Source organism: Bison bison, unplaced genomic scaffold (genome assembly GCF_000754665.1).
Source record: "Bison bison bison isolate TAMUID 2011002044 unplaced genomic scaffold, Bison_UMD1.0 scf7180017864043, whole genome shotgun sequence".
Lineage (NCBI taxonomy): Eukaryota > Metazoa > Chordata > Mammalia > Artiodactyla > Bovidae > Bison > Bison bison.
In genome coordinates, this window is record NW_011494615.1 from 1,361,942 (window position 1) to 1,381,095 (window position 19,154).

Genomic DNA, 19,154 nt, shown 5'->3' on the forward strand with positions numbered 1-19,154 from the left:
TGCTGCTGCTGCTAAGTCGCTTCAGTCATGTCCGACTCTGTGCGACCCCATAGATGGCAACCCACCAGGCTCCCCCATCCCTGGGATTCTCCAGGCAAGAACACTGGAGTAGGTTGCCATTTCCTTCTCCAAAGCCTGAAAGTGAAAAGTGAAAGTGAAGTCGTTCAGTCGGGTCCGACTCTTAGCGACCCCATGGACTGCAGCCTACCAGGCTCCTCCATCCATGGGATTTTCCAGGCAAGAGTACTGGAGCGGGGTGCCATTGCCCGTGGCGTGCACCAGTGAACATATGTGAAGGTGACTTTAAACTATAAAGTGCCATTCAAGCATTCCTTCTTCTTGTCCTCTTTTCTCTCTTCTTGTTCCTTCTTACTTCCACCCATCTTCCTCTTCCTTGTTTAGCAGAGGTGCTTCGTCTGAGGGCTTGTGGAAGGGTGGGTGGCACTCCCCACGTTTGGGTAAATGTGTATGTTTCTGGGGATGAGGTCCAGAGCTTTCCTCAGCACCTCAGGTGTCCTTGACCCAAAAAGGTTAAGCATCACCATAAATTTTCTTGATACAAATGGGGAGCGAGATGAAGCAGGCTTATTCTTTAGTTCATTACCATTCTCTCTGTCCTGCTTTGTCTTTCTAGAACATGGACACGAACTTCAAACTTTTAAATCTGGATTGAAGCAATACTGGAAGCACTAAAGTTCAACCTCAAAGCAACTTCTTGCTTCAGTGCTGTTTGTCCCCAGGAAGGCAGTTCCAAGAAACAGTGCGTCCTTTAGATGTGCGTCCTGGCCAGGGAGGGACTTCCTGGTGGGCCAGGGGCTAAGATTCCTCACTCCCAATGCAGGGGACACAGGTTCGATCCCTGGCCAGGGAGCTAGATCCTGCATGCTGCAACTCAGATCCCACATAGTTGTTGGTGTTTAGTTGTGTTCAGTCACTGAGTCGTGTCTCTTTGCAACCCCAGGGACTGTAGCCCACCAGGCTCCTCTGTCCATGGGATTTCCCAGGCAAGAATACTGGAGTGGGTTGCCATTTCCTTCTCCAGGGGATCTTCCTGACTCAGGGATCGAACCTGAGTCTCCTGCATTGGCAGGATTCTTTACCACTGAGCCACCAGGGAAGCCCCAAGGCCCCACACACTGCAGTGAAGCTCAAAGACCCGGTGTGCCACAACTAAGACCCAGAGCAGCCAAATAAATAAACAATAAATAAAAGAAATATTTTTTAAAAATAAATAAATGCTGGGTAGAGTGAGGCCTGAAAGGCCAGGTTCCCTGTGTGGCTTGATTTTCCAAGGGCTCAGTCGAGACAAGCAGGTGATGAGCAGGACTGGCCCCAAGGAAGGACCAGAGTTACAGCCCCTAGTGCCCCTGGGGAGAGCTGCCTTCCTGCCTCATGGGCCCAGCATTACCAACTGCTTCCTCCCAACGAGACCTGAGGCTCTTGTGAGAAGCGATCACTATCACTCAGTTTAATGCCCATTTAATATATATTTCAAGATAAAGACTGAGGATTCATGGGTTCGGCCTGTGAAGGTGCAGCATAAATGTGTGAAAATAAAATATCTCCTGACCTCGCCATCAGAGACATAGATTTTATTTATTTTCTTAGGAGTGTCTGGTGAGGTTTCTTTCTTTCTTCCTTTCCCTTTTTTCTTTTTTCTTGGTGGTGGTGGTTGTTGTCGTAGTTCAGCAGGGCATTAAATTTAGGGAGCAGTCTGATCTGTCATAGCCAGAGCCGGCAGGAGAGGGGAAGATGTGACCTGGAGATACAGGCCTCTGTGTTTCGTAATAAATCCCTTGATCTGCAGCTGGAGCCCTGTGGGAAGGCTCAGGCATTAGCCTGCCCTGAACAGAAGCGTGGAGTCATAGAAACAGCGTCATTGTAACACTCTCAGGGAGCTCACAGAGGCTCCCTTAGTGTAGGGTCCCCCAAAGCAGATTGAGCTAGGAGAGGTTTGGGGAAGTGGGACAGGGGAGAGAAGGAAGCTCATCTAGGGTGAGTTCACTTGAGCAGGTTGCCTCTGTGGGCAAGGGGGACACCACCCACTTGAGGAGGAAGTTGGGGCATTTATTCATGGACTCCTGTTCCCACTGGTGAAGGACCACGCTCCAGGGTGTTTTTTGGCTTCTGGGACACAACACCCTGCTACCTCCAATGGTTTTCCGTCTACTTTTGGGGATCCTCTTACTGTTGCTGTTCAGTCCCTCAGTCGAGTCCTACTCTTTGTGACCCCATGGACTGCAGCACGCCAGGCTTCCCTGTCTATCACCAACTCCCAGAGTTTGCACAAATTGAGTGAGTGATGCCATCCAATCACCTCTTCCTCTGTCACCCCCTTCTCCTTTTGCCTTGAATCTTTCCCAGCATCAAGGTCTTTTCCGATGAGTCAGCTCTTTGCATCAGGTGGCCGAAGTATTGGAGCTTCAGCTCCAGCACCAGTTCTTCCAATGTATATTCAGGACCGATTTCCTTTAGGATTGATTGGTTTCACCTCCTTGTAGTCCAAGGGACTCTCAAGAGTCTTCTCCAACACCACAATTCAAAAGCATCAATTTCGGCGCTCAGCCTTCTTTATGGTCCAACTCTCGCATCCATACTTTATGGTCCATTTCTCCGATTCTCTTACTCTGCCCATCATTAAATGTAGAAGTACCCGAGGACTCGGTCGCATCCCTGTTTCTTTGGTTGTCTACACAATCATCTTACACTATTTATCTCATCTGCTCCCTTGGCTTTAGTTCACCTATGTACTCCTGACTCTGTCATTGCCAGCTTGCACAGACTCCGAGTTGTGCCCCCAAATGTCACCTGCATCCCTAGATATTTGTCAAACACCACCCCCGGCTCTGGAGCCTGAGGAAGGGGGAGGGATCGCATCAGAGGATGAGCTCAGGGAAGGGTCTGCTTAAAATAGAGAAGACTGACAGCAAAGGAACCCGTGGCTCATCCTTTTCAGTTACTTCCTTGTAAACAGCGATGAGCACCTTGCCTTTTTTTTGGCAGTCTAATCACTACGAACTCCCCTCTGGTGGGTACTTTTTTTAGAGCATAATAGAAGGTGTGATATCTTGTGAGAGGCGCCAGAAACACTCGGAGCACGGCAGCTCTGGGACTGAAGGAGGAGGTGACAAGTTCCTGGGAATATTAAAGATTAACACCAAATACTTTGTTGCTATTTAACTCTCTGACGATTCATGTTGCTGGCGTGGAAAGAGAACATTTCTTTCCCTCCCTTCTGTTTATGCCTTCCCTTCTCTGTTCTGGGGATCCAGAAGCTGTGGATGTCAGATGCCAACTCCTTAAGGGCTGAAATGGTTTTATATAATACCAGAGAGGGGGAGCCTACAAAATGAAGAAAGAATCTAATTCAGTGCTTGGCCTGCGATGGAACTGGAAGGGAGGGTGGGGGGAAGAGCGGTCTTAAAAATAGCTCATTCGGAGAGAAGAATGCGGCTTGTCTCCCAGCGGCAGGCAGGCGCAACCCTTGGGTGAATTATAGGAACCTACTGTAGGGCTGAGCGATCGCTTTTGAAATGTTGATCATGGCTAAAAGGAGATGCGTGAAGGGAAGGCTGCCGGTGTCTGAGTGCCTGACGCGGGGAGCGACCTTTGGCAATGGATGGGGCTCTCAGGCCCAGTTCCACTGCCTCCACAGGCAGCATGCCACTTGGATATGTACGCCCGGAGCCCTGAGGCCAGTTCTTTATGCAGCTCCCTGCACGGAAACTCCAAGCCTTCCCGCAGGGGTACCCAGGTCTCCTAAGGAGATGAGGGAGAGGTGAAGAGAGAGAAGGAAGAGAGAAGGTGGAGACAGGAGGTGATGGTGAGCATCTCAGACACACACAGAATCAAGGGACAGAAGTCCACAGGGAGAAGCAGAGAGAAACCAGACAGGCACAGAGACAGAGGGAAGAAGGACGATCAGCAGTGGCTCTGCTGCCCAGTGATGAGAAGGCACGTGACGCAGCCCTGTTCCCCCTCTCCCCCCGCCCCGAGTCTGCAAGGATGCCGTCTTCCTTTTCATGCTCCGGCGCCTCACTGAGCTTGCAAGAGAAGCCACGGCTGATTGTGCCTCGTGGTCATCTCCGCTTCTAGTGGCCCACTCCCACGAAGAGACTGCAGTCCCTAGGATCACTGCAGGCGTTCATTGCAGACCTCTCCCTCTGCGGGCGGGCCACCAAGGTCTTAGCTTCTGTGCCTAGTGCATTGAGGCATCTCTGGGTCAGTCCCCTTTGTTTTCCCTTCAACTGATGACGACCCCAAGGGCCTCATCTATACCTCCCTCAGGCTTCCCCAAACTGGGAAGTGACTCCTGATTCCTTCTTCCCTGGCCCAAGAAGGCATGTATGCAAACAGACCAGGTGACCAAGAGCTCCTCTGATAGCATCGTGCCCATCTAAACCCATAAGGAAGAGGAGGGGGAGAGGCCAAGCGCCCTGGGCTGCATCCTGGGTGTCTGGCATGGAACCACTATGGTGGCCCCCTGCCCACACTCCCTCAGCGCTCATCAGTCAACAGATGCAGGTTCTGATCCCAGGCATGCCTGGCTCTGTCTGAGGACTTTGACCCCAAGTGCATTTGGCTTCCGGAGCAGACCTGAGCCAACGGCTGCAGATAAATCCTCCATCCACCTCATTTCCTGGATGGCACAACTCTGAAGTCTGTCGACACAGCTGCCCAGAGCACCCCAAGTGCCCATGTCAGTGCCCTGCCCGTCAACACCCCTGTGTTGTTTTACCTATCCCGTCCCACTTCTCCCACTGCTCGCCTGTAGCTTTCTAGGGGTGGCCTTCCAGTGACCCAGGTGGTCTCCGATTCCAATCCTTAGGGCAACACCCACCCCCAAGAAAGGGTCTGTACAGTTACAGCCGTTTTCTCCCAGGGCTGTGAACAGGCTGGACTCCGTCACTGCCATGGAAGGCGTCACACCTCATTCTCGTCTGGGTTGCCCAGAGACCACCCAGGGACCTTACTGGAGTCAAAATGTGTCTCTCTGAGTGCCGAGCAGGAGCTGCCGTAATCGATAAATAGAAGCCCCCATCTTTCTCATTTGGGGCATCATGGGACACCGAACTGAGTTCCCTGCACTGGGGCAGAGGGCTCCTGCAAGTTATTATTTTCATCTACAGATGAATGGCTCAAAGAGATGTGGTACATATATACAATGGGATATTATTCAGACAGAAAAAGGAACAAAATTGGATCATTTGTGGAGACGTGGATGGACCTAGCATCTGTCATACAGAGTGAAGTGAGCCAGAAATAGAAAAACAAATACCATGTATTAATGCATGTATGTGGAATCCAGGAAAACAGTACTGATGAACCCGTCTGCAGGAACAGAGACTCAAATGTAGAGCATGGACTTGTGGACACAGCAAGGGAAGGAGAAGGGGTGATGAACGGGGAGATTAGAACTGACATGTACACACTATTTTCTTTCTTTTTTTTCTTGCTGAAAGAGCAAATAAATATAAGCTTTGGAGTCAGAGCAAAGAAACAAATAATAATACAGTAGAGAAATAAGAAAATCACGGGAAAAGAGTAATCACGGTTATTTCTGTAGTTTGACAGACATACCATGAGAACTAACAACTCAAATTAAGACAAACGCCCTTGAAGCAAACCCTGAACTTGGAGTGAGCAGACCTGGCCTATCTCAGTTCTTCTCAAACTCTGGATGCCAGTGGTCATGTGCGAGGCGGGTACAGGCAGTAGAAATGTGGGGAGTGACGGCCGCCACCTCCACATTTAAGGAGGCAGATTCTGGAAAGAGCGATCCTCCTAAGAGACGTGGCCGTGTCTGGGCAGAGCCTGGTTGCTGAGGGAGACGGGCTGGAGTTGAGTCTCTGCTCCACCATGCCCGGGCTGTGCTGCTCCGCACCAGAGATGTAACCTCTCTGAGCCTCAGTTTCCCCACCTGTAAAATGGGGGCCATAGCAGCTCAGGAAATTGTCATGAAGTTAAAAATAACTTCATGCAAAGTTCAGCAGCTGATATCAAGTATAGCCCACAGCCCCCCACTTTCGTCTTCTTTGTCCTCCTCCTCCGAGGGAACCACCCCCTGACGGAGGGCAGGTTGAGGGTAAAAGGAAGTGTGTCCAGCCACACAGCCAGGGCTCAGGACCGCTGGACACCATGGCTCCCACACACAGCCCGTCTGCATCCGTGGGTGTGGGAAAGAGACATAAACGCAGACGGGCATCAAACACGAGTTAGACATGCCATTCCGCGCCACCGACACATTTCAAAAGTGCACATCACAAGGCTCTTGTGGAAGTCCTGGCGGGCAGCCAGGGTCAGACCACAAAAGGAAGCTGGTTCCCCGCCGGGAGCAGCCGGGTGGCCAGGCGTGGCCAGGGCTCCACGTCACCGCAGAGTGCGGGGCTCAGCTGGGCTTTCCTGCCCTCCCTTCCGCCCTTTCTCCCGTGGGCCCTGCCACCAACAGCTCGGGTGCTGGTGCTCTGGCCAGCAAGGAAAGTCAGCTTTCCCCAGACCCTTCCCCATGCCCCCGGGGTGGGGGTTGCCAAGCCTGGGCGGTGTACACAGGGCTCTCCACGAGGCCCTGCAGCCCTCGGGACACCAGCCTGGCGCCTCCTCCCCTCATGGTACCAAGGAGAGGCTTCTTCTGTCCACAGTTGGTAGAAGTCACATCCTGTCTGTGGCCTCAAGGTCTGAGAGGCAGCCACAGGCCGAGAGGTGGCAGGAGGTCTCTTGAGGCGGATGGCCTACGTCAAACCTCATTCCCGGCAGACAATCTGCAAATATTTACTGAGGGGCTGCTCTGTAGCTGCTCTGTGCCCCCGTCTGCAGGGCAGACAGAGATGCCCTGTAACAGACAAGGGGCTTGTGTTCCAGCTGGGGAGGCCAGACTGACACTCGGAAACCAGGGGTCCTGTTGATCCCGAGCTATGCTTGTAACACTCCAGTGTGTGGGGAGGTGCAGACCAAACTCAGAGATGCTGGGCTTACTCTTGGAGCCCCAAGGAGGCTGGAGAAGAGTCCTGGTTTGGCCCGAGGACTGTCCTCCACGCAGGACTAAACGCATGGAGTTCGCAGATGGGCCCCCTGTGGTCTCTGGCTTCCTGCCTTACTCTCACTGGACATTTTACCCCATTTCTTCATCCCCACATAAGTTTGATCCTTTCCAACTAAGCACAAAAATATCCTTGCAAGTGAGGTCCTGCTATTCTGGTTTTGCCAAGGAGAAAGCTGAGGCTTATGCAGTCAGGATGCAAACAGGATGCATGCGTGTGTGTTAGTCACTCAGTCGCGTCTGCCTCTTTGCGACCCCGTGAACTGTAGCCTGCCACTTTCCTCTGTCCCTGGGATTCTCCAGGCAAGTGGGTTGCCATGCCCTCCCCTCCAGGGGATCTTCCCCACCCAAGGGTTGAACCCGCATCTCCTACGTCTCCTGCATTGGCAGGCATGTTCTTTACCACTAGCGCCACCTGGGAAGCCCCATCAAACAGGATACCTTCCACCAATAGCACTGTGCTTTTGTGGAGCCCCTCAGCTCCATTTTCTTAGGCGTCCAGTGACAGCTTGGCTCCCATCTAACTCTCCCTCATCCAGGGGCCCTGAACATGGTTGGCCACACAGTAGCTTCTGGGTGAATTAATTTCACCAGTGAGTTTCCTTCTGACTCAGAGCTGAGCTCCCTGTACTGAGGGATCGAGTATTTGTGCCAGGGAAACAGAAGGGGGCGGTCACTGCGAGGCTGAGGTGCAGATGTGGGGGTGGGGAGAACCTGGGGCCTTGGAGGCTGGAAAGGGGGTCCTAGGAGGTCGGAGATGGACATAGAAAAGGAGAGGGAGGCAGGCAGAGACAGGCTTCTGCTGGGCCTCCTCTGTGCTCCGTGCAGAGGGAACTCCTAAGATCTAGGGGAAGGCAAACCCTGACCATGTTGTGATGTTCTTTTTGACAAAACTGCCTTTTAGGTAAAGACGTTTTTGGGCCAGTCTCACTGAATTAACTATCTAGGTCATTTGAATTTCTTCTCCAGGAAATAATTACGGCCTTTGGGAAATGTAAAGTGTACGGCAGCCCTGTGAGCGGACAGGAAGCGCCAGCCTCTCTCTCTCTGCCTGCGCCACCGCCTTCCCTTTCTGTGTGACCCAGGGAACTGAATTAGCAGTGGCTCCCGTCTCCGGGGTCCAGCGTGGCTTTGGATCCCTCTGTGGGGGGAAGTCCCTGGGGCGTTCGAGGTAGCTCTCTGCTCATGAGGGAAAGGAGATGCATGTTCTTTTCCGTCTATGAGGGCAGTGACTACCTTCCAGGCAGCAAATTTTTTATTTTTTGGGGAAAATAACATTCTGTAGATACCCTCTCCAATTCTAGAAGGTGAAACAAAGCAGCGAGGAGTGTCGTTACCCTGCTACGGCATTAGGGGGACTCACGCTGCGGCTTCATGGCGCAAGACAAGACAAAAGCTCTCAGGCCAGAGTTGGGGAGTGGGATGTTGGTGGGGGCAGCTGCGTAGCTTTGATTACAGAAATGAAATGTTGTAGGCGAGCAGCTGCCAGCCCCTTTTCTGGCTGGGGGATGTGGGAAGCCACTGAGAACATGAGAATGGTTCCTCTTCATCACGAAGTGTCAGATGAGGAGGCGGTGTTGTCCGAGGGGAAAAGCAACCACCTTTTGCATCAGAACAAGGCTGGCCCTTCCCCAAACCCCTGGAGAGGCAGAGAGGGGAGATGGTGGCAAAGTTCGCAAGGGGCTTTCTGTTCCTCTGCTAGGACAGCCCTAACAAAGCACTGCAGGGTGGGTGGCCTGAAGAACAGAAATTAATTAATTTCACAGTTTTCCTCACCATTCTGGAGGCCAGAAGTCCAAGAGAAAGGTGTCAGCTGGGTTGCCTTCTCTCTCTCCGCGTTTGTAGTTGGCCATCCTCTGCCTCTGTTCTCACACGGCTTTTCCTTGTTCAGGTCTATGGTCTAACCACTTCCTGTTATAAGGATGCCACCAGTCAAGCTAAAGTAGGGCCCACTATATGCCTTACTTTCACCTTCATTACATCTTTCAAGGGCCGATCTCCATAAAAGGTCGCAGCTGGGGCTTCCCTGGTGGTCCCGTAGCTAAAACTCTGAGCTCCCAATGCAGGGGGCCTGGGTGTGATCCCTGGTCAGGGGACAGATCCCACATGTCACAAGTAAGTGTTTGCATGCCAGCAATTAAAGATCCCACGTGCTGCAAAGAAGATCAAAGATCTTCTAAGATCTTCTAAGATCTCTACTAAGACCAGGCACAGGCAAATAGATAAATATTTTAGAAACAAACAAAATCCCTCAAAAAGGTCAAAGTGTGGGGAACTAGAGATTACAATTTCAACATACAAATTCTGAGGAAGACAAAATTCAGTCTCAGGTTTCCTGAGTGCTGAAGAAATGATGCTTTTGAACTGACTGTGGTGTTGGAAAAGACTCTCAAGAGTCCCTTGCACTGCAAGGAGATGAAACCAGTCAACCCTAAAGGAAACCAGTCCTGAATATTCATTGAAAGGACTGATGCTGAAGCTGAAGCTCCAATACGACGTGAAGAACCGACTCATTGGAAAAGACCCTGATGCTGGGAAAAACTGAAGGCAAAAGGAGGAGAAGGGGAAGACAGAGGATGAGAAGGTTGGATGGCATCACCGACTTCATAGACATGAGTTTGAGCAAGCTCCGGGAGATGGTGAAGGACAGGGAAGCCTGACATGCTGCAGCCAATGGGGTCGCAAAGAGTCGGACATGACTGAGTGACTGAACGACAGGCTTCCTAGGTGGGAAGGTGGAAGCCAAGTGACTGGGGAGTCGAGGGGAGATGACTGCTGATGCTCAGAGAGGTTAGGACCTCCTGGGGGACTGGGTCATCCTGACTGAGCTCCTTGACCAGAGGACACCCAGGGGCCCAAGGGTGAGCTCACCACGAGGAAGGGAGGCCTGAGCTGGTGAGCCTGGCTCACCAGCATTGGAGTCTAGAGGCTGGTGAGTGTGGGGGGAGAGGAGCAGGGCGGGTAGGAAGGCAGGGTGGGAGCTGCGGTTGGATGTTCCTCTCACTGCACACACAGAGCAGGCTAAACATATGTGAATGTGCATCAAAGAACTGCCACCCTGGAGCCCAAGCTGAGGCATCCCAGCTGTGGGGAGGTTTGTGTGAGCCAGGCTGCTGTGCACAGCTGAACCAGCTGCAGACGGCATGTTTGTATTCTAGGGCCACATGGCTGTGTGTGAGCACTGCATTTCTGGAGCCGGGGGGCAGCCTGCACAGTAGGGCAGTGTGGCTCTGACCCCGAGTCTGCCCACCCCTTCAGGACCAGTCTTCCGTGATGATACCATGTGGCAGCCGCAGACGCGATTACCAGGAACAAGACTGGGCAGACTCTCACTCTCTTTCCACCAGGCATTTCAAGGCAAGACTGACCTCTTAAGTCTGTAAGGCCCAAGGATACTGGGAGATGGGGATAGAGAATGTCCAGGGAAGGAATTTTCTTCCAGATGATGTGGAAAGGCGGGAGCTGGGTGATCAAAGAAAAGAAGAGAGACGACTGGTTTGTATCCCAAGTTGGGTGAGTGGGACGTACCAGTTGTGTTAAGATCCCTCTGGGAAGAGGGGACACCTTTTATGGGTGAGGTTTTAAAAATGTGCACTTTTGTGCTTGCTTTCGCAGCACATATACTAAAATTGGAGCAATACAGAGAAGATTAGCATGGGCCCCGTGCAACAATGACACGCAGATTCGTGAAGTCTTCCATATTTTTTGATATATGGCAGAAATCAACACAATATTGTAAAGCAATTATCCTCCAATTAAAAATAAATGAATTTATTTTGAAAAAGCTGCACTTCTGACACCATAAAACTCCTAGAAGAGCTCATAGGCAAAACATTCTCTGACATAAAACATACCAATGTTTTCTTAGGTCAGTCTCCCAAGGCAATAGAAATAAAAACACAAATAAACAAATGGGACCTAAGCAAACTTACAAGCTTTTGCACAGCAAAGGAAACCATAAACAAAACAAAAAGACAACCTAAGGAATGAGAGAAAATATTTGCAAAGTGACCGACAAGGGCTTAGTTTCCAAAATAAATAAGCAGCTCATACAACTGAACAACAACAAAAACTCAATTGAAAAATGAGCAGAAGACCTGAATAGACATTTCTTCAAAGAAAACATACAGATAGCCAAAAGCACATGAAAAGATGTTCAATGTTGCTAATTATTAGAGAAATGCAGATAAAAACTAGAATGAGGAGCTACCTCACAGTGGTCAGAATGGTCATCATCAAGAAGTCTACAAACAATGATAAAAGATGGAGAGCGTATGGAGAAAAGGGAACTCTCTTACACTGTTGGCTGGAGTATACCTTGGTATAGCCACTATGGAAAATAGTATGGAATTTCCTCAAAAAACTAAAAGTAGAATTACCATATGATCCAGCAAACCCACTCCTGTGCATACATCCAGACAAAAGCAAAATTCCAAAAAGATACATGTACCTTTGTGTTCACTGCAGCACTATTTACAACAGCCAAGACATGGCAACAACTAAGCGTCCACCGACAGAGGAATGAATAAAGAAGATGCTGTACATACATACAATAGAATATTACTGAGCCATAAAAAGAATGAAATAATGGCCTTTGCAGCAACCTGGATGGAACTAGAGATTATCATACTAAGTAAAGTTAAGTCAGAAAGAGAAAGACAAATGCCAGATGCTATTACTTGTATGTACAATCTGAAATATCACACAAATGAACTTCTCTACAAAACAGACTCACAGACATAGAGAGTAGACTTATTGTTGCCAAGGGATGGACTGGGAATTTGAGATCACCAGATGCAAATTAGGATCGATAAACAACAAGATCCTACTGTATAGCACAGGGAACCATAATGGAGAAGAATGTGAAAAAGAATGTGTGCGCTGTGCTCAGTCACTTCAGTCGTGTCTGACTCTTTGCGACGCTGTGGACTGTAACCCCCCAGGCTCCTCTGTCCATGGGATTCTCCAGGCAATGATACTGGAGTGGGTTGCCATGCCCTCCTCCAGGGGATCTTCCTGACTCAGGGACTGAACCCACGTGTCCTGCATCTCCTGCATTGCAGGTGGATTCTTTATCCACTGAGCCACCTGGGAAGCTCATATATATGTATAACTGAGTCACTTTGCTGTACAGCAGAAATTAACACATTATAAATCACCTATGCTTCAATAAAAGAGAAAAAAATCTGCATTTATGGATCTTGGTTCAAATTATGACTCATGATACATCCAAAGGCACAGGTTTTTACCAGTGTGCACTCATCAACAGGCAAAGATTCTTGTGCAGGCACTGTGGTGGGCACAGAGAAGTCCTGGCCCCCAGTGACTTATTAATGAAGGAAGAGAGACCTGAATCATTCTGTCAACTCTGCCCCAGATCCGAGTCAGCCGTCTTCAGGGAGAAAACCCTCTGACTTAGGGTAAGTTTCTCAGAAGCAGGCTCAGAGACAGGGATCGTGGGAAATGGATTTATTTGGGTGGTGCTCCCAGAGGGAGAGGGCTGAGGGAGCAGGGCTGTGAACCCAGGCACAGCTCTGCAAGATCACACTTCAGAGTTTATGGGCTTTCCTCGTTCCCAGTCAGTCAGTCCTTGGCTAAGGGACTCCTGGGAGGTCAGAAACTTCCAGGCACGCAGAGCTTTTTGCTCTTGTGGGCAGAGGGCTGTGGCAGCCCGTAGACTGTCCTCCCAAGTGAGTGGTGGGTGTGGACCTGGAGGAACCCACTGCTGGGGGAGGCATGCACAGAAAGGGTCGAAAGACCGCCTCTGGGGGTGGGCAGAGCTCTGTCTACCGTCCCTCTTCAGGCTGAACAGCTCCCATACCTCACGTTGACTCTTCCCCCAGAACTGTTTTAAGATCTGATTCAGTGGAGGGGGGTGACACGGGTCAGAACCACCCAGGCTGAGGGTGACTCCTTAATCCCCCAGCTTTGTGACCTTGAGCAAATGACTCTGACCTTCACTTTCCTCCTTGGCAAGAGGGGAACAGTAATTCCTGCCTCCCAGGGTGCCTGTAGAGATAAACGAGGCAGAGCCTGCTAGGCACCTGCCCCCTGCTTGGCGGGCAGCAGGAACCTGGGAAATGCCAACTTCCTGCCGTTCCTTCCCCTCCCTCCTTTGGTGAAGAACCTATTTCGCGGTGAGTGCCAGGTCTGCTGAAAAGTCCCGGCGACCTGCTCTTTTGTTTATGTACCGCTCTGTGGAAGGTAACAATTTAGATGGCAAATTGCACTGCCAGACTCAGGGAGTTGGTGTATTAATTCCTGACTATTTACTGTGACAGGTTTAAAGCGCAATATGTCAGGGAGCGCTGGGGCTCCCGCTCCACGGCACATGGAATTGCAAAGCCAGACAAACTTCCTGCTTCCCGGGAGCATCAAGCATCTCAGAGTGCTGCAAGTCTCCTCTGCTCAGGGGGCTGGGAGCGCCCAAGCGGGCAGATTTCATCCCGGTTCCTCTCCCAACCACTCCCAGGCTTATGGGTGCAGCGGTGGGAGAAACCATACTTTCTTTCTTGGAGGGGCACAGACAAGCCCCTCCCCAAGCTGGGCAGCTCTGTAGAGTTTGGGTGTGGAGTGAAAGTGCCACCTAGGTAGCTCTGTTTGGTGCCTGTCTCAGTCAGGCCATGGAGGCACTGGTGGCCTGGGAGAAGGCACTAATGGAGTTCCCCCTCTCTCCCTCCGTGCTGACCTCAAGCAAACATCTGTGTTAGCTGGCGCTGGCCCCATTCTGCAGGTCAGAACACTGAGGCTTAAGCAACCTCTCACAGCCCACGAGAGGCAGAATCCAGCACTGAGCTGCTATCTTCCTGGCTTCCTTTCTGGGAGACCCCAGGTCACCCTGCAAGTCCTGCCTCCCTGCACTGCTGCCCCCAGGCCTATACGTGAGGGTCCTTCCTACATCACATAGGTTTCCTAAAGAGATAGAGGAGGGACTTCCCTGGTGGTCCAGTGGTTAAGAACTCGCCTTGCAATGCAGGGGACATGGGTTCGATCCCTGGTTAGGGAAGTAAGATCCCACACACCACAGGGTGACTATGTTCACACGCTTCAGTGAAGATCCCATGTGCCTCAACTAAGACCTGATGTAGCCAAAAACATAAATAAATGTTAAAATAAAATAAAGAGATTGAGGAGCTCCATGTGTGCCTCCTGCTTCCACCCTCCTGATGCTGCCTTTTTCTGTCCTCTGCCCGCTCCCCCACAGGGGGAAAAAAAATCGTTATAGAGTAATTTGATGAATGCCTTTTATTCCTTGGGCATGAGCTTGGAGTGTCAGCCTTTACCTTGAGCAGCGTATTAAAGCATTTCTTCCCAACACATTACTTAATAATGAAAGGGAGAACATTCTCGTCACCAGAATTTCTCATTATGCTTAAAAGCACGCCCACACCTTGGAGTCGTGGGGAAGTGACTGTGTAGGAGAGTACCGGGCACCTAGTCAATCCACAGTTGCTGTTCATGACTATCGACTCTGTAGGGAGAGAGGGGTGCTATTTGGTGTCTTCGCTGACTTGGAGGATGTACTTCATGATAAACTGGGACTCACTTGTGGAAATGTAACAGCACACAAAGGTTCTCTCTGTCCAAAGAGGAGTAGTTTGGGAAACACCCACGAGAACTTTCTGCCATTATAGGAGATTTCTCTAACATGCACTATCTGACACAGCAGCCACCGGACACATGTGGCTGCTGAGCCCTTGATGCGTGATAAGTACAGACAAGAATCTGCATTTGTAACCCTAGTTTAGATAAGGACCTTAAGTTTAGATAGGCACGCGTGGCAGGTGGCTACTGATTCACAGAGTACAGAGGTAGTCTCCTTTTGTTGTGACTTATGGGTGGGCTTCCCTGGTGGCTCAGACGGCAAAGAATCTGCCTGCAATGTGGCAGATGGGAATGGAGAGAGGAATGGCTATTCACTCCATGCCTGGAGAATCCCATGGACAGAGGAGCCCGGTGGGCTACAGTCACTGGGGTTGAAAGAGTCAGACACGACTGAATGACTTCCACAGCACACATGGGTAGTGCATGTGAATAACCATGAAGAGCACACATGAATGCTCTGCAGTGAGTTACTGCTAGAACATACATCTTAGTGAAGTTAAGAAACACAGCGGGGAGAGGGGGTTTGTAAAGATATTGTGGATCATTCCTTGGAGGTGACGTGCCTAAGACACAAATACTCCTAAGTGGCTCCTGCCTTCCAAATTAAGGAAGGATTTCTGCCTGAAGGACCATGATGATCACCTCTGTTTAAGTGAAGCTGGTGATCTCAGCCTCAAACCGAAACAGGAAATGAAGGCATTTTGGCCCCATGGAATCCAAATGGGCAAGTCTCCACTGATGTTCCTGGCTGCTTTCCAGGGATGAATTATTTCAAGAGAGGCAAGTATCCTGGGGTAGATGGAATAGGCCAACTCCTATCTCTTTTCTTGAAGCTTCTGTGTCAAACCCTATTAAAATATGAAGAGGACCTTTCTGCCAGAAGGCCAGATGTCTACCCTAAAATAAACCTGCAAGGGGAGCCTTTCAGAAATGTGAATAGCCAGTGACACTTTTAGACGCAAGCTCTCAGAATGCGGTGTGTTTGATAACACAGGGACAGATGACTCAGAAGAGTGACCTGCATCGTCGAAACTGCAGGTGCTGTGAACACTGTCCTTTATCATGTGGTCAGAGAGGGTGGACCAACTGGCCCAGGGAGTGATCCCACAGAAGAGAGTCAGGAGGTGCAGGGAGGGGAGGGGGTGGAGTGCGACGGGAAGCAGGGACTGAGCGCTGCACAAGGACAGCAGAGACCAGTCAAGGCCAGGGTACCCGAGGGCGACCCAACCCAGCCAGTTATATTTTCCAATTCTCCCAGTCTCTTGAATGAACAACTACCCTCTATGCTAAGAGGAGGTTGCCCCTGTGGATCATTTAGGGAAATTGTGACAGTTACAGTCTCCTTGGGAAGGGATTACAAGTACAAACTCAACCTTGTATGTAGGAACACAAGAATCAGGGCCAATGGAAGGCTTGATTTCAGAGCAGTCAGAGACAGTCCGCTGCATTCCAGGTACCATCACTCCAGATCATTTCCTGGATCACTTGTCCTTGAGTCACTTAGCACACAGCATTCTGTGCCTCACCTTCCAAAAATATCTACTGTCATCTAGATTTCTAAAAACTTCCTCTTATTCATTACATTACCTACAGATTTAAGAATCCTCCCCATATGGTCACAGGACTTGACTCAAGAGCCTTGAGGAAAGGAGGTAGGAAGGGGTGTGAGAGATAAGGACGAGAGAGGCGTGGCTGTCTTCCGGTTGCTCCTGCTAGAGTAAGGGAGATGGGATGGCAACCAACAATTATAACATCATGCAGTGAAGGTTTAAACAAAACTAACACGGTGTATCCTGGAGCTCAAAGGAAAGGATGACTAACTGGGGAGCAGGAAGCAGAAGGTGAGATAAGAGAAGAGAGCTACAGAGGTGTAGCAGCTTAGTAGGTCTTGAAAATAAGTAGTAGGCCAGAGAAAGGCAAGGCGGCCTTTCTGGTGAGGGTGCAGAGGGTGCGGAGGGCACAGGCACAGAGATGGCGGCTAAACGGAGTACTGTGGCCTGCGGTGGGGGGTGCAGTCCTCATGAGCCGAGGCTGGGGAAGGAGACGCAGTGGACCAGACAGGGCTCTGGGTGGGAAGTGGGGGGACCACAGCCTGATCTCCCAGTTACTGGGAAACAGCAGAGGTCTTTGAACAGGAAATTTTATGGTTTTGTTTTTGGGGACTGGAACTGGGTATTCTTCCTTCTTTACCTGCCCGTGGTTATAAGTGTAAGTTACAGTGAAAGTAAGACCCGTGTATCACTCCCATAATTTCATATCCCCCTTCCACCTGCTGAAGGGAAAGACCCCACCCCAAATGTAAGTTGGTACAGCCTCTAGGGAAAACAGTTCCTCATAAAACTAAAAACAAAGTAACCATATGATCCAGCTATCCCACCCCTGGGCACATACCCAGGCAAAACTATAATTCAAAAAGATACAGGCACTCCTATGTTCATGGCAGCACTGTCCACAAAGCCAAGATGTGGAAGCCACGTAAATGTCCATCGGCAAATTAATGGATAAAGAGGATGTGGTACATACATACTTTGGAAAACTACTCAGCTATAGAAAAGAATGAAATAATGCCATTTGCAGCAACATGGATGCAACTAGAGATGATCGCAGTAAGTGCAGTAAGTCAGAGAGAGAAAGACAAATAAATACCAAATGCTATCACTTTTATGGGGAATGTAAAATATAACACAAATGGCCTGTCTATGAAACAGAAAGAGATTCACATACATAGAGAACAGACTTGCGGGTGCCAAGGGGGAGGAGTTGGGGGAGGGATGGAGTGGGAGGTTGGGGGTGGCAGATGTTAAGTTTTTATACATAGAATGGATAAACAACAAAGTCCTACTATACTATATGTAATATCCTTTGATATAACAGAACATTGTAAAGTAATTATATTCCAATAAGAAATACCCTATGATAAACCATAGTGGAAGAGAATATTTTTTTAAAAATGTACATGTACGTATAACTGAATCACTTTCCTGTAGAATAGAAATTAACACAACATTGTAAATCAGCTATACTCCAATAAAAATATTAAAACTGAAGGTCTTAATTTTTTAAAAGAAGTTTAAGGAGTTCCCTGGTGGTCCAGTCGCTAAGACTCCACGCTCCCGATGCAGGGGGCCTGGGTTCGATCCCTGGCCAGGGAACTAGATCCCACCTGCTGCAACCAAGACCTGATGCAAGCAAATAAATAAATATTAAAAAAGAAAGAAGTTTAATGTTCACAGCCAAACTTCTCCTTCAGTTTCAGACACCCCCCCCCGCCCCCGCTTTCTTCTCAGAGCATGGGACTAGATTTGAGACTATTAACCAAAAACTTTGCTGGGCTGAAACGTTGCGGGAAGCTTGTTTCGCCTCCCCTGAAGCAGGCAGATCATCAGTGGGACTTAATGGTTGTGCTTAAGTGAATTCTCCACAACTCGGAAATACTTTAGAAGGCAAACTGAATTCTGGAGGCTTGTCTATCCTGAAAGCTGTGCTCTTCCTCTGGAGTGTCAGTAATTCTGTGGAGGAAGGCAGGGAAGTAGTGATGTGGGCAGTTCCCCGAAGGGAACCCAAGTAGTGCAAAGCCCAGTTCTGCCAGTTGCAGTGGGACCTTGGCCCAGTTACTCAGTTGGCTCTGCCTCAGTTTTCTCATCTGTTAAATGGGGATCATAGCAGTATCTCCTACATAGAACTGTTGTGAAGATTAAATGGGTGGGTGGACTTTAAGGCTCAGGCAATGGTGATACATGATTACTTTCTGCTTCGGTTAACAGGTAGAATGGAAGGTTATATGGTAAAACAGCAGTGTTGTAGAAAACCATTAAACTAGTAGGAATTTCAGGTGGCTCAAGCTATGGGACACCACTTTGCTTTTCAGATGAGCATGACTGCAGGAGGTCAGAGAGTATTTTTCTATGGAGAAGATTCAGACAAATGCTGACAGCTATTTGTATGGCTGCTGCTGCTGCTGAGAAAGTCACTCAATCGTGTCCGACTCTTTGTGACCCCATGGACGATACAGTCCACGGAATTCTCCAGGCCAGAATACTGGAGTGGGTAGCCTTTTCCTTCTCCAGGGGATCTTTGACCAGGGATCAAATCCAGGTCTCTTGCATTGCAGGCAGATTCTTTACCAGTTGAGCCACCAGGGAAGTCAATGTAGCTTTGCCCAGAGTCAAGGCAACAGATGATCTGACCTGGATGAGTGTTGTCTCTGTGAGACAGTGTGGCTCTCATTGCGGGCTGTGGAGGAGTCTGGAAAAGTGAGCTATTAAAGGAGACAAGTTGTAAAAGGCAGACAGGACGCCCCTTTGGCTCTTACACTATGGTCGAACTGACAGCAAGGTGCCCGCGGGCTCGGAGACTAATTAAATGACTGCTACCAGCTCTCCTCTGGTGGCAGAAGGTTACTCAGCTGCTAACTCAGGAAGGCTGGGTCTTTCCCACCCTGGCCTTCAAGCCTGGGGCTGCTGCTCAGTGTTTAGCCAGGAAGGCAGGAAGCATCCTCGTGAAGTCCATGTCT